This window comes from Macaca mulatta, chromosome 4, assembly GCF_049350105.2.
Source record: "Macaca mulatta isolate MMU2019108-1 chromosome 4, T2T-MMU8v2.0, whole genome shotgun sequence".
NCBI classification, from domain to species: domain Eukaryota; kingdom Metazoa; phylum Chordata; class Mammalia; order Primates; family Cercopithecidae; genus Macaca; species Macaca mulatta.
In genome coordinates, this window is record NC_133409.1 from 125,502,451 (window position 1) to 125,521,394 (window position 18,944).

Genomic DNA, 18,944 nt, shown 5'->3' on the forward strand with positions numbered 1-18,944 from the left:
TCCTCTGATTTTCTGTAACTTTTTCCTTTTGATTATAGAGTGCTTTTCTCAGTTTGATCTTCCAACCCTTTCACTGAGTTTTCCTTTCCTGTAATCCTATTTTAATTTTTTGGAGAATTCATTTTTTTGTGCTCTAATTATTCTGCTTTTGTGGAATCCTGTTTATATTTAAGGATGCAGTATCTTCCCTCCTTTCTCAGGATACTAATAATTTTTTATTAACTTTTTATCTCCCTTCCTTGCTCTGTTTCCTCTAAATTAGTTTTTGAAAATCTATTACTTGTTTTAGCTTCCTGGTTTTTCCTATAAGGGACTTTGCTCAGAAGCCTTCCTTGGCTGTGTACCTATTTATGTTTAAAAGCTAATTATGGACACGCTATCTGTGTGGTGGACTTCTCAACCTTAGCCTTTACCATAGGATGATCTGGCTGGGTCATTGCAGTGGGGTTACTCCTGGGATCAGAATCTTGGGATCTTTTCTCTTGGGCTGGTCATATTCCTTAGAGAGTACCCTTTTCAACTCCACCTTTGGGAGCTGATTAAGCAGAAGATGGCTGGAGGATAACTTTTAGGATGTGAAGCCATGCTTAATTTGCTTTTCTCATTTATGTCTCTTGTCATGCCAATTAGAGCCCCTTTCTCTTTTACTCTCTCCAGAGAATAAACCTCCAGCCTCCTGGGGGTTGGGCAAGGGAGAGGAATCTCTTTCTTAGACATTTCCTTTCTGTGTCAAGGCCCACCCCACCCCAGCTTTCATGGCTACCTGCTGCTATCCTTTTCTGGTGGGGTTTTTGTGGGGTTTCAAGATGTGAATCAGATTGCTTCTCTCAGCTTTCCTGGCTGCTGGCTTAGGGGTCACCTCTCTGTTGAGTCAGGTACAACTTGTTCTTTGGCTTTCTAGCTACCAAATTTTGTTCTTCTCAACTCCTTTTCCTTTCTCCTTGTTGGTGTGTATCCTAAACACAGTTTCCATTACTGTCAATGTAATGTGTTTTCAGGAGAGAGTGGAGGTAATCTAAAGGTCATTTGCTCTGTATTATCAGGACTGAATAATATGATTGTGGTAAATGAAAAATAAAGAGAAGGTAAAATGCCTCAGATTGTCATAATGATTCTATTTTGCAAGTCAGCTCTGAGGTTCAGTCAGAATAGTTGGTGTGTATAATGTCTGCAGAAGCATAGCAGTAACTCATACTTGGTGTTCTTTGGTTGGTGGCAGATCTTGCTGCAATCAGTTGGACTGAAAGTTAAATTTGGAAAAATTATTTAAACTCTTCTGTTGCAATGCAGGTTGACAGCCTGTATTGAAATAAAATGTTTGGTTTGGTTTGGTTTAGAAACCCTAAAAACACTGTGTTGGTTTCAACCAAAAAAACTTGGCTTTTCTCCTTAAATCAGTCATGACTGTATTAACATTTAAAATACTGTTTTCTTGGTACCATTTACACCTCAGTGATGTCACATAGAAAATTGAGAAATTATAACTCATTTTCATTCTTTTATTGTGCGTTTAAAATATGTTTCATTTTAAGATATTTTTCTTCCTTAAGGGAATTGATAACGTAGCACTTTAAGGAACTTTTAATAAAAATACTGTTTTTTTTGTAAATTGATTGTATTACTTATTATCAGAGACAATATGTACATTCTTCACTGCATGTTCACGTAAAGTTAGAAAGCCAGTCTGAAATTTGTGTATATTTGCTGCACTAAAAAAAAAGTCAGATTAAAACTTTTTATACTACCAAAAGCAACCTTTAAAAAAATCTTGTTTTTCTTTTCAAAAACGTAGTGTTCTTATCTGTCTTAGGACCTCTTTTGTTAGAATTCTCCATGGGTAATTTAAGAGAACAACATTTTATTTTGAAAAACTTAAAATCTACAGAAAAGTTGAAAGAACAGTTATATAAACCCTATGTATACCTGTCACCTTAGTTCACTGAGTGTTAACATTTTGCCAAATTCATGCTTTCTCAATTTTTTTTTACTGAACCATTAGAATTTAAGTTTAGACATCATGACATTTTTGTCTCTAAATAATTAAGTATTTGTGTTGTCAGAATAAGGACATCCTCTTTACATAATCATAATACCATCTTCAACTCCAAGAAACAATTCTATGATACCATCTAAAATATAATATGCATCCCTCCTGGATTTTCCCCAGCCTTTAACTTCTAGCTCTTCCCCGCCCTCCAGGACTCCAAGATGCAAATAAAGATTGCTAGAACAGTGCCCTCTCCTAACTTTTTTCTTTTTTCTTTTTTTTTTTGAGACAGGGTCTCCCTCTGTCGTCTAGGCTGAAGTGCAGTGGTGCGATCATGGGCTCACTGCAGCCTTGACCTCTGGGGCTCAAGCGGTTCTCCCTCCTTAGCCTCTGAGTAGCTGGGACTACAGATTAATGCCACCATGCCTAGCTACATTTTTGTATTTTTTGTGGAGATGGAGTTTCACCATCTTATCTAGGCTGGTCTCAAACTCATGAGCTCAAGCAGTCCACCTGCTTTGGCCTCCCAACATGATGGGACTACAGGTGTGAGCTACCACACCAGCCAACCATTTGTCTTATAGAATGTCCCACAAGCTGAGTTTGTCTTATTATTTCCTTATGATTGGATTCAGGTTAGAACATTTGTGGCAAAATTATTATAGCAGTGATAGTGTTTACTTCTTATTGCAGCATATCAGGAAGCACGTATCAGTGTATTCCATTAATGGTGGTGTTGAATTTGATCACTTAGCCAGGTGTGGTGGCGTACCCCTGTGTTCCCAGTTACTAGGAATATTGAGATGGGAGGATTGCCTGAGTCCAGGAGTTACAGGCCAGCCTGGGCAACATAGTGAGACCCTATCTCTTAAAAAAAAAAGATCGATCATTTAGTTGAGATGGTATCTGCGAGATCTCTTCATTGTAAAAGAACCTGTTTTACTACTTTTTGTCTCTTGTAATTAATGGTTAAACTGGGAAATTTGTACATGTCATGTTCCCTCAAAGCTTTTTACCTAATAGTATTCCTTGATCCTTACCTGAATGAGTTATTAATACTTAATTGTAAAAATGGTGACCGTTTCTTTTTTGTTTATTAGCCGGCATTCTTCCACAAAAAAGAGCTGTCCCTCATCTTCTCCTTTCTCTTCTTTAATGTCACTGTTGTCTCTTTAAAAAACATACAAACAAAAAAACAAACCTCGGTGTGTTAGAATTCGTTATCGTTGCAATTATTTTTGATGATTAAGTTGTCCCAAGTTTGGCTAGTGGCAGCCTTTTGAAGCTGGCTCTGTGTCCTTTTGCCATATTCTCAGTAATCTTTAAGCATTTCCTTTGCTTTTTGGCACAACAAGATGTTTCAGGCTCACTTTGTGCTTTCCCTGCCCCAGAGTTGGAATAGATGGTTCCTCTGAGAATTCAGTTTGTTTCAGTGGTTCTTCATAATTATAAATCACGATTTGGGCACTAGATATGTTTATTGCTGCTGATTATGACTACATCTAAACCCTTTCAATAGGAATACCTAGGAAATAGATAGCTTTCTTTTCATTTGTTTTCTTTTTCTTTTCTTTTCTTTTTTTTTTTTTTTGAGACAGGGTCTCACTCTGTTGCCCAGACTGCAGTGTAGTGGTGTGATCATGGCTCACTGCTGCAGCCTTGACATCCCGGGCTCAGGTGATCCTCCTACCTCAGCCTCCTGAGTAGCTGGGACCACAGGCATGTGCCACCACACTTGGCTAATTTTAAATTATTTGTAGAGATGGAATCTTCCTATGTTGCCTAGGCTGGTCTTGAACTTCTGGGCTCAGTGATCCTCCCACCTCAGCCCCCCAAAGTGTGGGGATTACAGGTGTGAACCACTGCACCTGGGTGGATAGCTAATTTTTAAATCATACATTTATTACTGATATTCACTATTCAGATTTGATACTGTAGGGTTCTTTTTTAAAAAACCTCCCATTTTTATCTCCCTGGTTCCCAGCAGTGAGAAAGAACTCTGGTTCACAACATTACTGTATTTATATAATTGCTCTCACCTACAATATACACAATACAGTGTTTCAGTGACTATACCTTTACCTTTACCAGTCTTATTTGTTTGTTTATTTGTTTGTTTTTTGAGACGGAATCTCGCTGTGTCACCCAGGCTGGAGTGCAGTGGTGCCATCTCGGCTCACTGCCTTACCAGTCTTATTTGGATTCAAAGTACATAGATTCATTCAGGGTGCTGGAAAATGATAAAAGGATAAAGGATTCATGAAAGGATACATAGTAGCATGGATCTAAGGTAGCTTCTGGCATCAGTTACTCTCATTCACCCACTCTCTTGGCCTTCTTTGTTGGCCTCTCTTTTTCATTCCATGTGTCTCTGTGTCTTGTCTCTCACCTTCAACCTTGCTAAGTGCGAAGGAGTTTATTAGGTTGATTACTGACCCTCTAAGTAGCATTTCTGTTGGACAGCTCCTGATCCAGGTATCTTGGTCTTGTTGGCCAAAGTATGGGCAATGGGGACCTCTTTTGTTAACAACAACTGTAAGCTTTCTTTTGTTTGGTCAGTATAATCATTGGGTACGTTTAGGTTTTATGGTTCAGTACAAACTGGTTTTCATTTTTTCTTAGTATAGTGGTAGATTTCCTTTACCCTGGCGTGTCTAAAGTTCATGAGTAATTTTGAAAATAAGGTAGTAAAATATATTTGATTTCCAGCTGCCAGCCAGAAAACTGTAGTCTATTTCTAAACAAATGAAACTCAGTACACAGACATATTTAGTGATTAATGACATATTCTTAGAGGAAGCCTGAAAGGAGGAAGAAGGTGAGTTTTCTCCCTGGGCTCTGAGTATCCAAAGTACATAAACCTGATATTCTGAGAATAATAATAGGCTTTGTCTGGGGTAGGTGTTAGTGACTGAGAATTAATAAGACAGTTTTTAAAATGTGGCATGCATAGTGAAAAGAACACAAGCTTTCGAATATGACAGACTTGAGGTCCACATTTGGCTTGGCTCATTCAAACTCTGTGACACTGGGCAAATTACCAATGTACTCTGAGCCTCAGTCTCCTCTTTTGTAAAATGGATGTGATAAGACTTACTATCTATCATAGTAGATAGTAACTGTATAAATGAGAAATCACAGATGATTGGACGGTTAAAAATTTTTTTTAATGCTTTCTGGCAAGACAGATATTCCAGCTCTGGAGAAATAATGGGAAAGTCCCCAGTGTCAGCAAAGGAAAGCATGTCCAGGAGGAGTAACAGAAGGAGAAGTATGAACTGAAAACCTGGGAGCAGTCTATGCAAGAAGAGAAATGAGGGTATCCCTACCTGGAGGTGAATTGATTACTGAGCATCCATGGTAGAGACTGGAATCTGAAATATCATGAGGTCAGGCTAGGAAGAGTTCCTGCTATGTATGAATATTTTATAAATAAGCACAGATATTGTACCTAACAGCGTTATTTACAATGGCCAATAGGTGGAAGCTAAGTGTCCATTGATGGGTAAATGGATAAACAAAATGTCATATGTACATATACAATGGAATATCTTCAGCCTTAAAAAGGAAGGAAATTCGGACACATGCTAAAGTGTGGATGAACCTTGAGGACATTATGCTAAGTGAAGTATACCAGTCACAAAAAGACAAATACTTATGATTCCACTTACATGAAGCATCTAGAATAGTCATATTCATAGAAGCAGAAAGTTAAAGTGGTAGTTCCCAGGGGCTGGGGGAGAAGGAAATTGGGAGTTGTTTAACGAGTATAGCGTTTTAGTTTTACAAGATGTAAAACTTCTGGAGATTGATTGCACAATAATGTGAATATTATAAATATACTTAATGCTAATAAACTATCCTTAGAAACAGTTAAGATGGTAAATTTTATGTTGTGATCGTTTTACTACAATAAAAGTAAGCACAGCATTTTAAAAGGTATCATTTGTATAATGGAGGTGTGTACCTATGCATATATAACTATATATTTTTTTATTTTCAATTTTATTTAATTTTTTAGGTGCAGGGTCTCACTGTGTTGCCCAGGCTGGAGTGCAGTAGTGCGATTATAGCTTACTGTCACCTTGAACTCCTGGGCTCAAATGATCCTCCTGCCTCAGCCTCCCATAATGCCTGGCTAATTAAAAAAAAAAACATTTTTATAGAAACAGGTCTCACTATGTTGCTGAGGCTAGTCTCAAGGGATCCTCCATCCTTGGCCTTCCAGAGTGCTGGGATTATAGGTGTGAACCACTGTACCACTATATATTAGTGGTTATAAATACAAATATTTAAAAGTTAATCGTATGTATTTCATATTGTACCATTTAAAACAATGTTTCTACTAAGACTAAAAATCATACAACCTTTCTGCAGGACAAGGTACAGATTCATGTTGACTCTGAAATTCCACTTTCAGGAATTATAAGGAAGCATGTGTATAAAAGTTTAACAAGTTTAATATAAGTATGCTTACAGAAGTTTAACAAATGATTCACAGTACTATTTGTAGTAATAGCAAAAAGTTGGAAGCAATCATAATTGCTCAGTACTGGAGAATTCGTTAAGTAGGTTATGGTACATTTATCAACTCATTGGAATAGAGTATTGCAGAAACATATCTTGACATTGAAAAATATCTAAACTGTTAATACTTGGGAAAAAAGTAGCTTGCATGTATAAATAACAGAACTGATTTCTTAATTCTACATATTGTGCTTTAGCCACTATAACAAAATGTTTCTCTTAATTGTGCTATTTTTATTACTTACACAATTTTGTTTCTTATATAATTTGGTATTTTATAAGCTTTTGATCTTCAGATTACCTGATGATAAAGAACATAATACTTAGGCTGGGCGCGGTGGCTCACATCTGTAATCCAAACACTTTGGGAGGCCAAGGTAGGCAGATCACTTGCGTTCAGGAGTTCGAGACCAACCTGACCAACATGGTGAAAACCCAACTCTACTAAAATAAATACAAAAATTAGCTGGGTGTGGTGACGCACACCTATAGTCCTGGCTACTTGGGAGGCAGAGGCAGGATAATTGCTTGAACTAGGAGGCAGAGTCTGCAGTGAGCCGAGATTGTGCCACTGCACTCCAGCCTGAGTGACAGAGCAAGACTCTGTCTCAAAAAAAAAAAAAAAAAAAAAAGAACTTAATACGTTTTAAATTTAAATGTTTTCAGAGTCTGATTTTTTTTTTTTATTTTTATTTTTTGAGACGGAGTCTTGCTCTGTTGCCCAGGCTGGAGTGCAATAGCATGATCTCGGCTCACTGCAACCTCCGCCTCCCAGGTTCAAGCGATTTTCCTGCCTCAGCCTCACGAGTAGCTGGGATTACAGGCGCCCACCACCACAGCTGGCTAATTATTGTATTTTTAGTAGAGGTGGGGTTTCACCATGTTGGCCAGGCTGGTCTCAAACTCCTGACCTCGGTGATCCACCCGCCTTGGCCTCCCAGAGTGCTGGGATTACAGGTATGAGCCACCACACCCAGCCTCAAAGTCTGATTTTTAAGAGAATATGTACTTCATGAAGTTGCGTTTTTCTTACCTAATATTCATTTAATCAAGTTAACTTTAGAGTACTTACTTTCATAGAAGAAGTTATTAAACACTTTCATGTTAGAATCTAATAACCATGGTTGTTTTAAAACAAAGTTTGGCATTTATTTGGTTATTAATCACTCAAACATAATGATTAATTACTATGGTTAATTACTGTGCTTCTCTGTAAGTTTTGATATTCTAAAGGATAGAAGTCTACGTATTATTTTTTGTGGTTTGTGTTACAATTTCATATTTGTCCATGCCAAACCTGGTAAGAATTGCAGCCTGTCTTAGCTGTTGAAGTACTTCAGCCCATAAAATACTTCAAGCTATTTTGTATCATTTTGTATAGTGTCTAGGAATGTAGACTATTTAGTCTAGTTTGTTGGACTCAATCCTGTACTTGCAAGTGAAGTCAAGTTTCTGTTTGAGTGGCCCTGGCTAAATTACTTCATCTCTTTGAGCTTCACTTTACTCATCTGAAATAAAAGAAGAGATGATAATAAATAGACCCATCATTTTTTTTTATGAATAGAATATTATTCATTCCGTTATAGTGCATTTCACTATACGTGCTCAGCATGCAGAGTCTATCCTACCAACTCATGCTCCTGAGAGAGCATAAGAATTCACATTCCCTCAGTGGTTCTCAGTTCTCTTATCCTCTGATAGTTTGACCATTTTTTGTGCCTCCAGTACATGAGAACAGTGCCTCCAGTAAAATGAGAACAGTGATTGTACCTACTTCGTAGGGTTATTGTGAGCTGAAATTATTTGTTGCGTGTAAATGTGTTGAAACAGTGCCTGGCACATGGTGACTAATAATCCAGTGAATATTAGTTATTGCCATTACCTTAGTTCAGAGTATGTAATGCATTAATTTTAAAAAGGAATCACATGGCCCACATTGAGGTGATGGATGATTTTCTGTCCCCTCATTGATGGACTCTCAGTATCCTTTACTTGGCACTTCATAGGCTCTTCTTAGGTTAAAAAGGTACTGGGGCTTAGTGTGGTGGCTCACACCTGTAATCCCGGCACTTTGGGAGGCTGATGCAGGCAGATCACTTGAGGTCAGGAATTGGAGACCAACACTTGAAACCCTGTTTCTACTAAAAATACAAAAATTAGCTGGGCGTGGTGGCTGGTGCCTATAGTCCAGCTACTTGGGAGGCTGAGGCAGGAGAATCACTTGAACCCAGGAGACGGAGGTTGCAGTGAGCCCAGATCGTGCCACTGCACTCTAGCCTGGGTGACAGAGGGAGACTGTCTCAAAAACAAAACAAAAAGGTACTGGGACTGGGATGTTAGGGGCATGATATCAAAGGAAGTAATAATCAGCAACCGTAGGGCTTGGTCATAAACACATAGGAAACAGCAAGTAGGTTCTTAGGGTATTGTTATCATGAGGTGATCAGGAAGTCAAACATTGTAAATGGCCAGACAGGATTAGTGTTAAATTCTGAAGAATGCAGGCTTAGTATCTGCTAATAGAACAAACACACATCTGTCAAATACAAGGGATGTCTAGGAAATGGGTGAACCTGAAAGCAGTAAAGACTACATCTTGTAACAATTCAAGACTTGGAGATGGGGGGATGGATCATCGCTGGAAGTAGACTCTTTAATTTTCTTTCCCCCCACAAATTAAAGACACACACACATATACACACACGTGCACTTATGTGCATGCACACACAAACACACAGTTTTACTCAGTAATGACAGCATCTGAGTTAGGTGCTAGGGACGTGAAGATGAGTCCTCAGAGAGTTAACTATAATACAACAAAAGTTTAATAGAATGATAATACTGATATGTGAATATAGATGTGATAATGTCGATATGTGAATACCGATAGAGCCTGTAGCTGCTCAGCTTCCCTCAAGTGTAAGGAAACAGTTACAAACAAGATCAAGAAATAAGGAAGACTCTGGGCACCAGTAGGCCCTCAGACCTGTAATCCTCTTGTAAAATTTCTGCCTCCGTTCTGTACCATGATAACCTGGACAATTTTGATTTGTTTTTATCCTAATTCATGGTGTTGCTTAGGGAGACAGATGAATGAAAGGCTTCCAATTCCTTGATTTTGTTTATACTGCTGACTTAAAGAACTATGCTAGTAGAAACACTCCTTGGATTTACTCAATTTTTGTGCTTATACATCATATAATAAATTTGTAACAGTGGAATATCTGAACCAAGGAATATTTACATTTAAGTTTTCTCAGACCTTCTTTTGCATTTACAAATACTCCTTACAGGCCAGGCGCAATGGCTCATGCCTGTAATCCTAGCACTTTGGGAGGCTGAGGTGGGTGAATTGCTTGAGACCAGCCTGGGCAACATGGTGAAACTCCATCTGTACAAAAACAAAAACTCCCCCAAATTATCCAGGTGTGGTGGCGTATGCCTGTATTCCAGCTACTTGGGAAGTGAGGTGGAGGATGGCTTGGGCCCAGGAGGTCAAGGCTGCAGTGGACTGTGATCATGGCATTGCACTCCAGCCTGGGCAACAAAGCAAGACGCTATCTTAAAAAAAACAAAAATCCTATGTGGGAAATGCTTCTTTCCCATTTCTAATAATTCACTTCATATGACAGAGACCCCATTAGTGTAATATTTATGCCTTTCTGTGCCTTTTGGAAGTGGCTGAATCTGATTGGTGAGTTTGAAATTAGAAAGTGGGTTTATTTGGACCACTCACTTTTTCCTCTTTCTTTTATGAGCAAGCTGTCTATGATTTAGCCTGTTCCATCATGCTGTAAGTTTTACAGGGTCAGGCTGTCCCACTTGCATGATACTACACTGCCTGTGACTGGGAGGGTAAGGCTTCAATTAAGGGGCTTTAGTGTTAGGAAACCATCTACTTGCCTATAGTAAGTAATATTCTCTAAGCTAGGTTATATTGGTAGTAAAGGTAATATTTTGCTCCGTCTTTTGCCTTCATATTTCTCTTATCCATCTATTTAACTTATTTCTCTTACTTCTTATCTATTTTATCTCAATTCTTAGTTGATTCAAAGTTTATTCAGAAACAAGGTTTCCTATTTGTTGGATTGCCTTAAACATAAATGTCTTGTACTTCCTTAGATAAACCAGGGTTAATTCAAGTCAAGTGTTAGGAGCCACTGCCAAGTAAAGAATAATCAGCAGTAAAGATAAGCATTTTTATCTCTGCATGAAGATGAGCAGTATTCGTTTTTAATTTCTAGCCAATTAATCTATAAAACATAATAGGCCCTGTTAGGATGACCAGACAGTATTTTTGTGTGTGTATTCCATTACTACAATTGTTAAAATTTCAAATTAAGCTGTCACAATGTCTGTCTCCTCAAAACTGACTTTTCCTGGTATGTTGATGAGATTCAAGTCTTGATTTGATTGTGATGTTTAAATAATTTGCTTTTGTAATGCCATTCAAAATAAAATCTCTGGATATGACGAAGGTTGTTTAGTGCCAGTAAGTTTTTAAAAAATATTTTGAAAATAAAAATAAATGATTTAGGTGTAGAGTTTGCCTTTTTAAAAATGTTTTTTGTTATGAATCTTAATAAGTCTGGAGTCCTCTTTTTCACTCGGGAAAGTTTTCAAAAGATGTGACCCTTTTGAAATTAAAAAAAAATTAATAAACTTTTAATTTTAGAATAGTTTAGATTTTACAATAGTGTTAAATAGTAATGGATTTAGATTTAGGATAGATTTTAGATCTTTGCAACAGAAAAGTTGCAAAAATATTGCAGATAGTTCCTGAACACCCTGTGTCCAATTTCTTCTGTTGTTAGCATCTTAAATTAGTATGTACATGTATCATAACTAATGGACCAACATTGGTACATAATCTTTAAATTCCATATTTGATTTGAGTATCATTAGTTTTTCCTTAATGTCTGTTTTTTTTTTTTTTTTTTTTTTTTTGCCTTCTGGCATCCTATCTCGGATACCACATTACATTTCATTGTCATATCTCTGTAGTCTTCTCTGGTCGGTGACATTTTGTTAGACTTTCCTTGTTTGTGATGATCTTGACAGTTTTGAGGAGTAGTGGTCAGGTATTTTGTAGAATGTCCTTCAATTTGGGTCTATCTGATGTTTTTCCTATGGTTAGATTGAGGTTATGGGTCTTTGCAAGGAAGACCACAGAGGTGAAATGCCATTATTAACATATCAATTCACATATCTTATCAAGAGTAGGTGCTACCCACATGACTCATCACTGTGATGTTATTATACTTGATTACCTGACTGCAGTACAGTTTGCCAGGTGTCTTTCCTCCCCCATCCTTACTTACATTATTCTTTGGAAGCAAAGCACTGTAAGTGCAGCCCACATTGGGGGATGGGGAATTAAGCTTCACATCCTTGAGAGGAGAATATCTGCATAAATTATTTGGATTCTTGTGTGAAGGAAACTTCTTTCTTCTCTAATTTTTTAATTCCTTCAGTCACTCATTGATGTCAATATGGACTTGTGGATATTTATACTTTGGATTATAATCCAATGTTATGTTACTTGTTTTGTTGCTCAAATTATTCTAGCTTTGGCCATTGGGAGCTCTTTCAAGTTTGCTCCTGTGTGCTTTCGCTATGCTCCATTGCTTTGTTTTTTGAGCACTTCCTTCCTTTTCTGACATTCCAAAATGGTGCTCCAGGCTCATCTTGTATATTTCCTCCCCTAACCCTGCAATCAGCCATTTCTCTAAGGAGCCCTGGTTCCTCTTATTGGAAGCTGATATTAGAAACCAATATCTAAGCACTGGGCCTTTGAAATGTTTTGCCATCTATCTTTAAGAGTAATACTGCTATTTTGAAATCATACCTTATAAAACTTAGACCTAGTTTTAGTTAGTAAGTGAAATACTTTTTGGTACACATTGTTTATGTAATTATGGCCACAGTTCCATTTAGAGATAAAAAGGAGATATTCAAGGTTAAATAAACAAAGCAGCCTAAAAGTTCGTGGATAGTAATGATGCTGGCTATGGATGCAGGTGTGCTTGAGTTTAACGGAGACTGCTAGGGTTGTTTAGAGGATGCCCCTTGGCTGACAAGGATGAGGAGAGGCTTATTTTAGTAAACTGTTCTTCCTGTCCCAGCTCAACTATAATCTCTTCCTTGTTCTTTCTGTTCTTCCTGGGAGAATTTAGTTACTCTTGTATATTTTCCCCTCAAAACTTATTACACTGTACTATTGAAGCTGTTTGCATCTTGCTTTCGCAAGAATCTGTGAACTTCGGGATATCAGGGATTTGTATTTATTTCTTTTCCTTTTTTTTTTTTTTTGAGATAGAGTTTCACTCTTGTTGCCCAGGCTGGAGTGCAATGACGCCATCTCGGCTCACTGCAACCTCTGCCTCCCGGGTTCCAACGATTCTCCTACCTCAGCCTCCTGAGTAGCTGGGATTACAGGCATGCACCACCATGCCCAGCTAATTTTGTATTTTTAGTAGAGATGGGGTTTCTCCATTTTGGTCAGGCCAACCTCAGGTGATCCGCCCATCTCGGCCTCCCAAAGTTCTGGGATTACAGGCGTGAGCCATCATGCCTAGCCTTGTATTTCTTCTTTGTATAATCTTTTGCACAGAATTTAGTAGGTGATGACTTCTGGGTGTTCTGTAATTATGGTTTGAAGTGAACTGAATTCAGCATGTTATAGATAGCATATTTCATCATAGTTAGTGAACAATATAAATGTCTGAAAAGATAAACATGCAGGGTTCAAAGAAAAGTTCGAGATGGCAGTAAAAGAGCCATTGAACTGATATGTGGTGAATGGCTAAATGAATATCTTGACTGTAGTTTGTTGCAGGATTTTAGTGGACGACGGGCTGTCAGGGAAGTCTTACCTGAGGAAGTGATATTTGGTTTGGTTTTAAGCTATGGGTAGGGCATAGATGGGGCAAGTTGGCTGGAACATTGTGGGTGGGAAATGACTTTTTTAGAGAGTGTTGGATAGGCCTGTCTGCCATAACAGAACATTTCAGTAGAGACTATAAGGCTGGAGAGGTAAGTTTGGGTCAGGTAGATTGAAGAGGTATGTGAGTGTCAGCTTTCTCAGTTAGAGAACCATGGATAGTCATGGATAAGTATTAAATGTTTTGAGCAGAGGAATCAAGATCTGAGAAATTTTTTTTTTTTTTTTTTGTAGACAGAATCTCACTTTGTCACGCAGGCTGGAGTGCAGTGGTGCCATCTCAGCTCACTGCAACCTCCACCTTCTGGCTTCAAGTGATTCTCCTGCCTCAGCTTCCCAGGTAGCTGGGATTACAGGGGCATACCACCACGCCTCACTGTTTTTTGTATTTTTAGTAGAGACAGGGTCTCACCATGTTGGCCAAACTGGTCTTGAACTCCTGACCTCAAATGATCCACCCACCTCGGCCTCCCAAAGCGCTGGGATTACAAGCGTGAGCCACTGCGCCCGGCCTGAGAGAAATTCTAGGAAGAATGATTTAGAGTAGAGGCTGGAAGTTGGTGGCTCACAGGCTGAGTCCAGATGGTAGATATATTTTGTGCTATACACTGTAACAATTTTAAGCCAATATTCAAAAATTGAGAAATATCATGGAAATAGAGAGTTTAGGGTCTTCGTAGAAAAGCAGGTGATCTGGCAACACTGGGCCCACATGCTCACATGGCAATAATTGGTTGGGGTTGAGCAGAAGACAACACCCTAAGAAGGCACATTCATCCTGATATTCACCACTGTCCCACTTCACATTGCCTGAACATCTCATATATATTTGAATTTGGGATTCTTGACTTAGTGGTATAGTCTTTTGTGGTATTTGTAATAGTAAGATTCAGGTGACCTAAATCTGAGTGGTTGCAAAGGAAATGAAAAAAGTATATGTATAGAGAGTAGTTATATAAGAGACAGGGTGAAAGAACTAAATAAATCTGGACCAATAACTTATAAGGTCCAAGAAGCTAAAAAAAGAAAAGAATAAAAAATGACTGTATCCATTACCTGTTGCTGTATAACAAATTACCCCAAAAGCTACTAGATTAAAACAATAAATATTTGCTGTATCACAGTTTCTGAGGGACAGGAATCTAGGAATTGTTCAGCTGTATGTTTTGGGCTCAGGGTCTCCCATCAGGTGGCAGTCAAGGTGTTGTAGTCATCTCAAGGCTCAGCAGAGTTAGTGGATCTGTTTTCAGGCTTACATGCTTGTTGGTCCACCTCAGTTCCTTGCTTGCTGTTGGCCAGAAGCCACAAGCAAGCTCACCACGTGACAGCATGCTTTCCCCAGAACAAGAAATCAAGAGTGAGGGAGAGTAGGCACCCAGGCTGAAGATTTTGTCTTTTATAACCCAATCTTGGAAGTAACATACCATTTTTGCCCAGTGGTCACAATGACAACCCTAGTGCACTGTGAGAGGAGACTGTGTAAGGATGTGCATAACAGAGGTGGGGATTACTGGGAGTCCTCCTGGAGGCTGGCTACCACAGCGACTCTGAAGGACAAAATATTTGTGACAGCAGCGTTCCTGAGGAATTTTCACTCATGTGTGAAATGTTGTTGTGGGATAACCTCTAATGAAAACTACTTGTGATTTTAATTGTTCTGCTCCACTAATTGACCCTGATTCTTGTTTACTTTTGATATACTCTTAGATGACTTTAGAATAAAATAATTAGCAGTTTTAAAGGTCATATAGTGCATTCCTTTAACTTCATAGGTTTTAAAAATTGGGATGCCAAAAGATAATGACTTGATCGGAGTCACATGGCTGATCAGTTGCAGTTCTAGGAGCAGATTGAAGAGAGTTGGCTTGCAGTGAGTGCCGTTTCTGCTCTGCCACGCAGTCTCTTGCCCCACGCTCCTCTAGTACAGGCAGTATCATCACATAAAAACATCACTTTAAGAAACTTCTGCCTATGATTCAGCTAATAAGTAACATGTATTTTTAATTCTTATTTTCCATCACATGAAATAATTTAGATGTTATATTGAAAAATTTAAGTGTTTTTGTATGTAAATTTGACATTTGGCTTTACCAAATGGTTAAGCACTTACATAACCAAAGCCTGCTAAAGAAGCCTAAAAATATACCTGTTTTAAAAGTTGAGATTTTGACATGTCAGCTTTCTTGGCATTACTCAATCCTCATGTCTAAAATAACCTGGTCCCCACATGCTAGGGTGTTACTCTTCCCTACTTTTATTTCAGTTTCCCTTTTGAAGAACCTTTTATAAGTAATTCTGGTATTCTTTTATTTTCTTACGGGAGTATTAATACTTTATGTATAAGTCATTCTGCCCATGTCTTAGAGGCCAAAGTACAAGTCTAGTGACTCTTCAATGCAATGTTATAAAGGGATTTTACTCCCGGTTAGAAATTTTGGGGCTGAGGTAAAAGGTCAGGTGCTTTCTAAGTTTGTAGGTACAGTTTTGTGTACATACATGTACTGTGTGCATTTAGAAGAAAAGACCACAGGGTTCATCAGATTCTTGCAGAGAGCTATGATCCAAAAACTGTTAATGATTTCTAGTGTTTGATGCAATTTTTTCTCTGTAGTTGTGATTGATTTTGCTCTTACATGTGTGCACTTTGTATTCATGGCAAACAATGTCCAGGTATTTCTAATTTTTTAGATAGGAGAATGGAGCCTCACCGTCTTGTCCATAAGTAGTCAATAATAAAATATATACCTAAATATTTTGATCAAGGCTTTTGTGTCTATTAGATGATGCTTTATATATTTAGAAATGTTAGAAAAAAATAATATTACAGCAACATTTTCATACTCTGCATTCAGTACAGGAAATTATAGTGTCTCCTTAAATGACACCACATTCTTTACCTATTATATTACAGACAGATTCAGAATGTCAGTTGGACAACTGCTCTTTGCAGACAATTTTAGTCACATACTAGTGTGAGGATTATCATTAGCCTGAACTGGGGGCCCCGTGTTAAAGAATTTATGAACTTCTAAAGTAATACTCAGGTTTCTAAGGTAATGTTTATGATTCCATTCCCTTTTAAAGAGACTTATATAAAGGGAATATAGTTAAGATTCCTCCTAGTAATTGTATAACCCGAGTTTTTTTTTTTTTTTTTTTTAAAGATAAATTATTTTGGGATGTGGTAGCTCTAAGACTGTGTTTATATTGACCAGAAGAGATATGTTTATAAATAGAGCTTTTCTCAGTTTCCTACTTTACTCCTTGATGATTTAGGTTCCTTGCTGGATTTTTCTTTGTTTTCATTTTTTTTTTTGAGTTGGAGTTTAGCTCTTGTTGCCCAGGCTAGAGTGCAATGGCGCAATCTCGGCTCACTGCAACCTCAGCCTCCCAGGTTCAAGCGATTCTCCTGCCTTAGCCTCCCGAGTAGCTGGGATTACAGGCATGTGCCACCACGCGTGGGTAATTTTGTATTTTTAGTAGAGATGGGGTTTCTCCATGTCGGTCAGGCTGGTCTCAAACTCCCGACCTCAGGCGATACACCCATCTCGGCCTCCCAAAGTGTTGGGATTACAGGCGTGAGCCACCGTGCCTGGCCCCTTTGTTTTCATTTTAAAAGGCAGCAGGTTTTACTGTAAGAGTCCCATTTTACAGGTGTAGCAAAAACTAGTCTGGAAAAAATCGTGGTTCACCATTTCAAGCCCTTATTAAGTTGCAGCACTCAGGTAAATTGACTGAGGATGCCAACTTTTGGTTTATCCAGTAGTGAACCAGAGCCCCCAGCTCTGGGTGGATGCGTGGAATAAAATAGGGCACCCCACACCCTGGGTTTTATTGTATTAGCAGGGTTTGAAATTAGGAGAAATTATGATCTTTTTAAATTAAGTTCAGCTGATTTTCAGCTTAGCTAAATTATTTAGTCACTGCCTTTTACAACTTGAAGATAACTTTAGGTACAAAAATTATATCGTACTTTGTGGTGTAACACCACTACCATGAGGCCTGGGAGTCAAACAGACCAAATGTTGAAATCCTGGCTATACCATTTTTAAGTGAGACTTTTCATGATTTGTCTAATTTCTCCATACCTCAGTTTCTTTACCAACTTGATGGTTTCCTGGTTACTATTGCATCATTAAACTCCCTTATCTGCTCCTTAGGAGTGTGGTGTTGGGGGCAGACACTGATAAAGTTATAACACTGGAATGGATGCTCTAAAGGGCAGATTCATATGCAATGAGAGCATATAGTGAGGCTTGACTGAAGGAAGTCAGCAAAGGAACATCAATTAGTAGCTCTTTAGCCAAAATTTTGATGTAGCTGTATTGATTTCATTGCACATGATTTTTGATATTTTGTTTCTACTTTTAGTATCCTTTTTATATGTGTTATCTTAACCCCATTTTGGAAGTGGGCAGAGTATGGATAATAAAGTAATAAGAGTATAAGCTTTTTGTGGACAGGAATACATTGTTTTTTTCCTTCTTTGTGAAACAGGGTCTCAGCTGGCAACTCCAGTTATCCAGGCTATAGTGCAGTGGTGTGATCTTGGCTCACTGCAGCCTTGACCTCCTGGGCTCAGACGATTCTCCTGCCTCAGCCTCCTGAGTAGCTGGGACTACAGGTCCCCACCACTACACATGGCTAGTTTTTATATTTTTTTGTAGAGATGGGGTTTCCCTATGTTGCCCAGGCTGGTCCCGAATTCCTGGACTTAATTAATCCACCTGCTTCGTCCTCTCAAAGTGCAAGGCTTACAGGCATGAGCCACCGTGCCTGACCAGTTTTTCTTATTAATAGACTTTTAGAGCAGTTTTAGGTTTACAGAAAAATTGGCAGAAAGTACAGAGTTCCTGTATCCTTCTTCTTCTCACGTCATTTGGGTTAATGCCTTGAAGTGTAATTGCTGAATTACATGGTAAGACTATGTTTAGCTTTGTAAGAAACTACTCAAAGTGGCTGTATTGTTTTGTATTTCCACCATCAATCAAAGGGAGTTTCTGTTGCTCCACCTCCTTGCCAGCATTTGGTGTTGTAATCTTTTTAGATTTTAGACATTCCAATAGGTGTGTAGTGGTATCTCATGTTGTTTTAATTTGCAATTCTCTAATACGTTGTTGACCATTGTTTTATATGCTTATTTGCCTAGTGTATATTTCCTTTAGTAAACTGTCTGTTCAGATCTTTTGCCCACTTTTAAACTGAGTTGTTTGCTTTCTTATGATTTTTTAAGATTTCTTTGCATATTTTGGATACTAGTCTTTTATCATATACATGATTTTTTTTTTTTTGAGATGGAGTCTTGCTCTGTCACCAGGCCAGAATGCAGTGGCGTGATCTCGGCTCACTGCAGCCTCTGACTCTCTGGTTCCACTATGCTCTGCTAAGTTTTTTATTTTCAGTAGAGATGGGGTTTCACCATGTTGGCCAGGAGGGTCTAGATCTCCTGACCTCGTGATCCGCCTGCCTTGGCTTCCCAAAGTGCTG

The 18,944-nt window shown here is 38.4% G+C and overlaps 2 protein-coding genes across 25 annotated transcripts in view; one reads left to right on the forward strand and one right to left on the reverse strand.

The window, feature by feature from the left end:
* The window catches only part of BAG2 (BAG cochaperone 2), a 406,790-nt gene extending 394,961 nt beyond the window's left edge, over positions 1-11,829 (reverse strand). The window contains exon 1 of the mRNA XM_077998742.1: positions 11,819-11,829. The gene's annotated coding sequence lies outside the window, so the exon portion shown is untranslated. The remainder of the gene's footprint in view (positions 1-11,818) is intronic.
* DST (dystonin) overlaps positions 1-18,944 on the forward strand; it is a 488,734-nt gene that overhangs the window by 157,892 nt on the left and 311,898 nt on the right. The gene's annotated exons all lie outside the window — the stretch shown is intronic.